The sequence below is a fragment of the Haliaeetus leucocephalus genome, unplaced genomic scaffold (genome assembly GCF_000737465.1).
Source record: "Haliaeetus leucocephalus isolate CR32 unplaced genomic scaffold, Haliaeetus_leucocephalus-4.0 Scaffold162, whole genome shotgun sequence".
NCBI lineage: Eukaryota > Metazoa > Chordata > Aves > Accipitriformes > Accipitridae > Haliaeetus > Haliaeetus leucocephalus.
The window spans coordinates 855,348-864,751 of NW_010972598.1; the positions used below are offsets into that span (position 1 = coordinate 855,348).

General features: G+C 41.0%; 1 protein-coding gene across 1 annotated transcript in view; it reads right to left on the minus strand.

Annotated features, from left to right (window-relative positions):
• KIF26B (kinesin family member 26B) overlaps window positions 1-9,404 on the minus strand; it is a 309,916-nt gene that overhangs the window by 299,749 nt on the left and 763 nt on the right. The gene's annotated exons all lie outside the window — the stretch shown is intronic.

Sequence of the window (9,404 nt, forward strand, 5' to 3'; positions counted from 1 at the left end):
GGAGTTTGCCCAAGTGACTCTTACAGGAGCTGGGACAGAAACATGCAAAGGTCAAGTTCCACCCCTCTTTTAGCAAAGGACTCCAGAGCAACCATCTTCTTCAGCACTGCAGGACTCTTTCATATCTTCAAGTGCGCCTGTGATAAAAGGAATAGGCAATTTCCAACAGAACCACACAGCAGCCCACAGAAATTGAGGGGTTGTATTCCTGAACCCTCATTTATCTTCAGTTAATTAGGAGAGTGGGAGAGAAAGAGGGAATGAAACATGCACAACTTGGGGAAAATTAATTCCACCACTGAGGTGCGTCTGCTCAAACAGTTCTGAACAAAGTTGAAACCCCCAAACCACTGTGAATTTTCTCTTTTTCTTCAGAAAAAGAAAATATTTACTGTGGTGGGTGTCAAAATCTCCTTTCATTTGCTTTTCCCCAAACATTCATGTGAGTAGAATTTTGTTCCTATGTAAGCCCATGAAATAGAGAAGCTGTAGTGAATACTCAGGTGCAAATAAACAATCACGTCAAAGTATTTATGATTTAGGGGCCATGGTGAAATAGGTTAGAGTACAGGTTTGTTATTAATACATCGCAGAACATCTGCAGGTCGAAACACAGTCGTAAAAAAACAAATACATATAAAGCAAGTTCCACCTGAAGGTAATTTGGAAGCCAAAACACTTAAGCAGACTGTATTCCCAATTGAAGATTTTCCTACAGACACTAGACCTGGATGGATGCTCTACATCAGTCATATCACACTGGATACATATATCCTATCTCCAGCACATGCAGTTCCTCTGACATACACCACCAGTAAGAAATTTAAAATGTTTTCCAAAGCCACACTTGCATTGGCTTGCAGTATTTTTTTCACTAGAATAAAATAATTTTTAAAAGGCATTTGATGCTCTTTTCCTGAATCACCAAATCCATTGAATAAGATCATTGACCAGCCACAAACAAAGCAGATATCATAGAGCCTGTAAGTTAAGTTCTCCTACTTGTAGGGCAACAAAGTGAGCAGACTCAGCCCTACTTTCTTTACTAGGAAGGCATGACAAATTTAAATATGCATTACAAAAAAATCTTATACCAACACAGGATTTACTTATGTGAATCTAGAAGTGTCCAGTTCCTTCTGAGGAGAAGCAAGTCTTTTGTTTTCATCATAAACTGTAAACTTAGTCCAATTTAATACCCCATCAGTTCCTTCAGGTCTCTCAAACAGAACTTCCTTGGCAATTCCACCACACACACCCCCGCCAAAGACTACTACTGAATACAGTTTCAGAGGAAAGCTGAGAAGAGGAAACCAGTCTGAATGTTTCTTCAGTCTGAAATCTTTTCTTCCCTCCCAGAAAACACAGAATATTTTATAAGAAATGCAAGATCAACCATAGACTATACGATTTAATAGTACAGCTTGAACAGAATAGCAGGTCTTAGTGACACCTAAAAGTAAACACAGTTGAAGATGAAAATAAATTTTAAGACGTATATCAATGCTGCAATGGTAAGTAGCTTTTAACAGCCTTACTACACTGTCTTATTTCAAATAAAATAAATTGAATTCTGGTACCACAACAATAAATCTGAGCTGCAATTGAATACACCAATTTCTTAAAACTGATTCTTTTGTCTAGTTGGTATCATATTTTCCATTACTTTCTCTTTCATAACGTAATTAAAAAGTAATCCCTATATTCTGTACTAGTTACAGCTGAGGTTACGGTTGGATGCATTGTGCTGCTCTCATCAGTACCCTTCTCATCAGAGATCACTGGCTCCTCGCATCTGCTGTTGTAATAGCACATCTAGTCACTCCCTGACCTTTCAATCAAAAGGATTTGAGTTTAGAAAGCAGGGCTATTGAAAGCATTTGAACTATCTATCATTTTGATAAGAACTAAGGCAGGGAGCAACCACCATGTATTCACACAGGAGACCTGCAGGGATGCTAACTTATGACCTTCATATGGAGAGGAGAAAGAAAAGGCACACTGGGAAACCCACAAGGGGCCAGGATGTCTTAGCCCTGCTCAGCCCAAGCAGCATGTCTGACTGCTGCTTTAAATGCATGCAAGTATTCAGTGGTTTGAGGTATATGACAGGTAGAGCTGTGGCCTAAATGAAACCCTGCTGATTACAATGAAGTTAGAATCCCTTCACTAGGGCCAATTTTATGTAAGTGAATAGACTGACAAGGTTCAGATCCAGACCTCTTCTTTTTCTTTTTTCTTTCCTCTCTCTCCCCCTGCCACTTGCACTGTTTTTATAAGTAGCCAGCAATAGTTCATGTTATACAAAGAAGAGTTTTCAGTATTTGACATTTCTTGCAGGATCTTTTGAACAGCCTCCATACCAAGCTCAGAACAGTCCAGTCAACATTCCCCTGTCCTATGAGGTGTCTTGTGTGGGTCCATGCTTTTTCTTGGAAAAACCTTAAAAATGGTTTCATCAAAACACTACTAAGCTATACTGTAATATCAGCTAAAGAGGGAACTGGATGGAAAAGAAGCATAAAAAAATTAATATTCTGGCTGTAGATGCTACAGGATATTACAACTGTACCAAGAAGGTGCCTGATTATATATTTCAGGTTTCAAAACCAGACATCTAAAACACAGTTCTTAGCAGCTTCATTATGCTTATTTATTTTTTTTTAAAACCCTGTTTTAATGTAGGAAGGTTGCATTGAAGACAACTGAAAATAAAACTGGGCAACATAAGTTACTGGGGATTTTTGTTCCCTAAACCTATGAATAAGGATGTAGCCATGGTATGATCATCTAAAACAACCTTGCTCCAGTGACCACCCCATGTTAACAGAAACCGTTCCATGAAACATTGCTAAGTCTTTGAAACATGGAAGCTGAAGCTTCTAAAGAAAAGCAGCATTTCAATGTGTGACTTGCAGCAGACTGCTTGCAGTTATTACTTTACCACTGCTTTCTAGAAGAGCAATACCTTAATTAACTGATGTGACTTCCATCAGTGTCACAGTGTAACCAAAATTTGGTCCAATAATGGGAAAGACTGTGGAAGACACTTCTAGAACTTTCCACTCTTGGGATACTATTTTGTTTATCAGGTTGTTGTTACATACTATAGCTTGCTTAATTCAAAGTAAACATCCAATCTGCTTTTGTGAAGTCAGGGACAGTTCATGAATTGCAGCTTCAGCAACAAATAATGTGGACTAGGAATTATTTATCCGGGGGGGGGGGGGGGGGGGGGGAGAAGGAGGGGAGAGCCCATATGTTTGTATTCCTCACATTTTATTAACATACCTGCCTCTCAAGCTACAGCATGACACTTTGCTAAGATCTAAGCTAGCAATTTAACTTAGAACATCTCTCACACTTTTGACATGCAGACCGCATGTCACAAAATGCTACAGTTCCTACTACATCATTATATATAGAGCGTGACAGTCAAGTTTATTGTGGTGGCGGGCTGCAAGTTCAGTGCTTGGAAGCACCCCAATTACATGATGTCAAAGGCTACAGCTGCTGATGGGGCAAAACTACAATGTCTTTCAACCCTACATACACAGCACTGCAACATTCTAATAATCTGCTGACACAGGCATGAATCCCATTACATGCCAAAGGCCCGTACTGGTAACATGTGACATTTTTTCTAACACTGTCTGGGGAATTCAGCATGGACTACCTTTCTTCCTCTTCCCCTTCCAAAATTATACGCCCAAATCCTACGCATGTCATACAAGATTGCTACTGATGTTGCAAAATTTACTTCTAGGAAAATAATAAGGCTATCTAAAGGTACAACGTGATTTTAGAGATCAGTGCAGCATTCACAGCACGTATAAAGCACCTTGAAGGAACTTTGTCACTTAATAGCCCATCATGAAGAGGCCAGCTACAGACTAAGCATTGACTGTGTATTTCTGAACACAATGTTTTCAGATGCACAGCCAAGTCTCAGTAAAAAGAAAAAAAAATTTGTTCAAAGTTTTGCTCCTCTGTAGAGATTCACTTCATATAAAACATCAATACTTCCCCCCCCCCCCCCCCGCAATAGGTCTATAGTCTAAAAGTATTTTCTTTTCTAATAGGAAAAACGCTATAGTCTCAGTTCATTAAATATAATCATAGGCCTGTTCCTAATTTCCAGGGCAGTCAGTAATGGCAAGCCTCTTTGATCCCATGGAGAAAGCTGCAGAGCTAACAGTTTTGACAGCTTCCTAAAAAGCAGTCTTTAATATACAGTATCTTCACCCTTAACTCAAAGATATTTGCAAGCTTGAAAGTATTTATATCATTTCACATGTTGATACTGTGGATTGTGGCAGCAAGACTTCCAGCTGCTCCTAGAAAAGGGTTTACATTAATTCATCAGGGGTGAAGGCATATCTGTTTGTCTCCTCTGGACCTCTGTAAGCAGCTGTAATTCCTGTGCAAGTGAGGTAGTTTGTGGTTTCCCAACTTGCCAGGAAACATACAACTGCAAGAAGATTCGCAGAGGAGTTACACTAAATGTTTGGTATTGTGACTTGTGATGCAACACAAAAGAATGGTTGTTGTTGCCTAAACTTTAATGGAGTTAATCCTTCCAAATGCTGACAAATTACTGCCTCAGGCCATTTAAAATCACATTTCTAATACAATAATCCTATCTGCATTACAATGAGTTGGGATGAAATGATTAGGTGCCTGAGATTTTTTGCACAGTGAATTAAGTCACCATACAGACTGGCCGTGCTTGTTCACAAATTAAAGGTCTGGACAGAAATGAAATTCCATTATTCTGCCACTTGCTAAGCTTTGAGGAAGGGTTCATTACTGTCCTGTCTCTACTGGGAATGTTTCTAAAGTAGCTACAAGCTAACAGGAACCTATTTTTCATTAGATCAGTTTCAGGGCTTTCTTCATTATTAATAATTATTAGTCAAGTCTTTGACTACTGAACACCTCTGAAATAGAAAAGGCTAATTCAACAATATGCAAGCAAAAAGTGAGATAGAGCATCAGTAAATCTGTGAAAAAAAGAAAACAAAAAACTGTACCCTGAATACAAGCCCTTTCCTTCCTTCTTCACAGACACACTGCACTAAACCAGAATTTACCCAATTCTTATACTCGGAAGCACAGACTTTTTAGCTAGGGGATAGTCCAGAATATAAACCACCTAACAACATGAGTGCTATCCATCTCTAGCATTTAATATAGCATCCTTACTTCCTGACCAAATCACAACATGCCCAAGCAGCTATCCATGTCTACACATTCAATTTACCTCTTGGTTTAAAGGCTGTGTTCAGGATTTTTGGAATCCCATACCAACAAATCTATAATCGCCAGCTTGAGACTATTCTTATTAGCATTCAATTGAATATTTACACACAATATAATTTGATACACATAAATATAGCAACTCTTCAGTTAAACTTAATGATCTTTTTTTGTCAGATGCCTGCAAGGTTAGTGTCCCATTGAAGCTAGAGGATGTCACAGGTTTGAACTCAAAGCAACCAGATTTCACACAAATTCTGATAAACATGGAGTATGATGCCATAAACTTCTATACTAGAACTTTGTCTGATGCCCTTCTGAAAATATAGCCCATAAAAAAGCTTAAAATTTAAAAATAAAAAAACAGTATTAGTAATTTTTGAGACAATCCTTATCATGCAAATGTTTGACACTGTAATAAAAATCCCACAATTACCACCAAATGCTCTAAGATCCTCTCAGTTACAAACTGCAATGTGCAACTATAACAACCACCTGTGCTCGTCATTTTCCATGGGCATGCTTCGCATAGGGGTTACAATAAGATTTAATTCTCATGAAGCATAACCCCTTGTATGTACATAATTACTGTACATCATTAAGTCACATCTGTATCACAAGAGGGGAAAAAGAAACAACAAGTTTTTAGCATCTCTCTCTTTATAAGTGGCAGGGAACCTGGCATTTTAAATGGTTAAAATAAAGTAGCACAACTGTAGTTATATATTCCTTACCTTTGTGCCTCACCAAAAAAAAAAAAACAAAACAAAAACCAAACAAACAAAAAAACCCAACTAAATCCCAGGTTTTCATCCCGTTGGCATATTAGGAGAGAATGCTTCTATTTAAAACTGAAAGCTTAACACCTCAACACTAACAATGAGCTAGTCAGAAGCAGTTTGCTCTAGGTTAAACGTGGCTTTTTCTGTATCAAATTAAAAGCTTCAGTACATAGCTCCATGCATAAAGCCTGGTCTGTTTATGCAGCAATTAAGTATACTCTTCCACTTTGCAGATATACACAAACCTTTACATGATTGCATGCTACAGAAAACATCAATGTAGGTTTACATTTGCCTAAGTTACTGCAGATTCCAATATCTGCTACTAGATACGTGTCAAAACACAGATACCCTCATATTCTGTTTGTTCTGCAACACACAATACCACAGGTTATGTGCATTTCTAAATACAGTATAAATGTGAAACAGGTGCTACAGACTATATTTACAATGCTAATGAAATTTCTAGGCCGTCTTCAACAGCACCAACAAAAATCATGTAAGTCAGCTAGATCTGGCTGACTATAAGATGACTGATACACTTACATGCTCCATTTAATTGTTCTAATAAAGGCATATCACCAATTAGCTGTGTCCTACTGGGCACCACAGTCTTGAGTTGTAAGATGCTCTGCAAGTTCTGAGGGAATACCCAATACCCAGGAATGTGATCTGCTCCTTCTTCCACTGAACTCAGTGGCAGGGTCAATTCTACCCCACCAAAAACCTATTCCCATAGCAGTAATCAAGAGCAGACCTCAGAGGACCGTGAAAAATGCCAGCTACATTAACACAGCATGGTAGACTCCAGCCTCAACCCAAGCCAAAGTAAGTTTTCCTCAGACACAGGACAGGTTTCCAGATTCTTGCGAGAGACCCTGTACCTGTCGTGCTCAGAGCGCAACCTCAGAGCATTGCTGTGGCACACACCTACAAAAGCAGCTCACAGGCCCTGGCTGAGCCCATGCCAACACCCTGCTTTCCCCTAAGCAGACACTGATCAGGCTACCCCATGGATGCCAGCAAAAACAAACTTGCAAGACCAGCACAGCATAGCCGATCCAAAGAAGTCAATGGCACCAGCTGTGATATTTGTATCCCATATCACCTAGACCAAAGCCTCACTGTGCTGGGCAGTGTCTGCTGAAGGCAGAAATCACAAGCCCAGACAGTTCTGAACAGTTGTAAATAAGCCAGAAAGGATGAGAGAAAGGGGTGCTTCTGCAAATAGCCACAGCCAGATAGCACCCATCCGCAGAAGGGAATTGCATGCAAAAGGCCAGAGTACCTCCTCAACAGGATTGAGCCCACAAGTACAATTAAGCATAGCAAATAGGACAGAAGGTCACCAGAGCCTGCAAAGACCACCTTACTTGTGCCTCCTTCCTTCCCTCTAAATGCACACATTGGATATTAACAGTTTTGTAAGTGGTACACCTACAGAACTGGAAGGTTTGGAAAGAAGGTGCAAGAAGAAAAAAAGAACATAGGTAAGGGGGCTAAAGACAGAGAAGTAAGGCTTACTACTGACGTGAATAAAGATTGGCCTGTACAACACCATCAGCTAAACTATGCTAACAACAGAACAGAACAAATAATAGTAACACGAGGGTAAAATCTCAGGAAGGGGAGGATGGGCAACAGCTACCACTATTACAATACGAGAAGCCTGTACAAATCTTTACTTGACTGCAGAATCTGTCAATTTCTATTTAACACTGTGCCAGGGATACAAAGCCTTGATGCTGAACTTTTTATCCTCCCTCCACCCCCAATCTCAGTTATTCTGAGACATATCTGTATCAGTAATTTGACACCTATACCCACAGCTGGTAATCACTGCCAAATCACACAGCCTGAAATTTGTGAAGATTTTAGTACAGGGCCACTTTTACGGCAAATCAACCATGTATTAATATGGTTAAATTGACTATTAATTTTGGTGGTTCCACCCTTCCCTTTTCATGAATAATTCAGTTAAGCCAGCTCTTGAGACAAGGTAACAACCAGCCCTCAAGCCTTTTGTTCAAGAGAGCACAACCTCCCTCACAAACAGCACATAAATAATGGAGAGTACAAGTACAACACAACAGCAGTACCAGGGACCCTTTCTCAGCAGTCAGCTCTTTTCCATGACACCTCTTTATCGTAACCACTAATGAAAACTCTTTGAAGTTGAAGAGTAAATATTACCATTTGATAGTACCTGGACCCAACAGGGCAAACAAAATTGCATTGTATCACATTCTGGGAGCTGTAGACCCATTGACATACAACACTCACAGGGTTGCTATGGAGGAACCCAATGCTCACTATTTTGGTAGCATGGGGTCAGCCAAGGGCTGCTGGTCACTCTTTTAGGGCAGTTAGCCTTAATCTTTCTATGCACAACAAACAGGGAAAAAAAGAAGCAATGCCAAACAAAACAAAACAAAAGCAAGGAATTTCAGAGTATGCCTTTGGAGGTACCAGATTCCCCAACAGAGGCAGAAAGCAGACTTCCAACTCTATCCATGATCAGTCAACTCTTAAAACTGAGGCCAGATTTCAGAAATGCTTGCATGCTCTTCAGGCACAGGATTATTCAACTGATCACGCAGGGTCCAACAGTTTTGAGTATTTTTAAGTCTTCCTATTAGGAGAAGAGGAAAAAAAAGAAAAAAAAGAAAAAAAAACCACACTGAAAAAAATCTAGTGCTTCTCTGTAAGAGAGAAGCATCACCAAGCTGTCCTTGTGTTAATAACACCCAGGAGAGCTGGCTCCAATGCCGTGGTCTGCAGCAGCCTCCCTGGGTGACCTTTGGGCTCACACAGCATTTCAACGCCTCATCTGAACTTGGTGCTACAGGAGGATCTCTCCTGCACCTGGCCCCACAATGGAAGTACAAACCGTGGGCATCAGACCGTACACGCCTTACCACTAAGCTGGCTGCCAAGTCTCAGGGTATTTTGTAAATCCATCTGGTACGGATCAAAGAAACCCAAAGGGGAAGGGACCAATGACTCCCGCGTGGCATTCCTACCCTTGCTTGCCCCTCACTGAGAACAAGAACAAGTAGTCGGGAAATAACAACACAAAACCACCGTCAACGCGATGAAAGGGGGAGGCAAGGAGCGAGCTTGAAGGGACTGTCACAGATGCCGCCCGAAGACAGAGGCGCCCTGCTCCACATGAAGCGGGAGGAGGGGACGGGGAAGGGAACAAGACCAAGAAGGGGGAGAACCCAAACGGACCCTAAAACCCTCAGCGGTGACACCGGCCGAGGGGAGCCCCGGTGGCCGGCAGCCCCAAGGGAGAGCCGGCTCGCTGCCCCGCCAGCTAGGGGGGGCCGCTCCCAGGCGGCTGCGGTCCCGCCGCGCAGG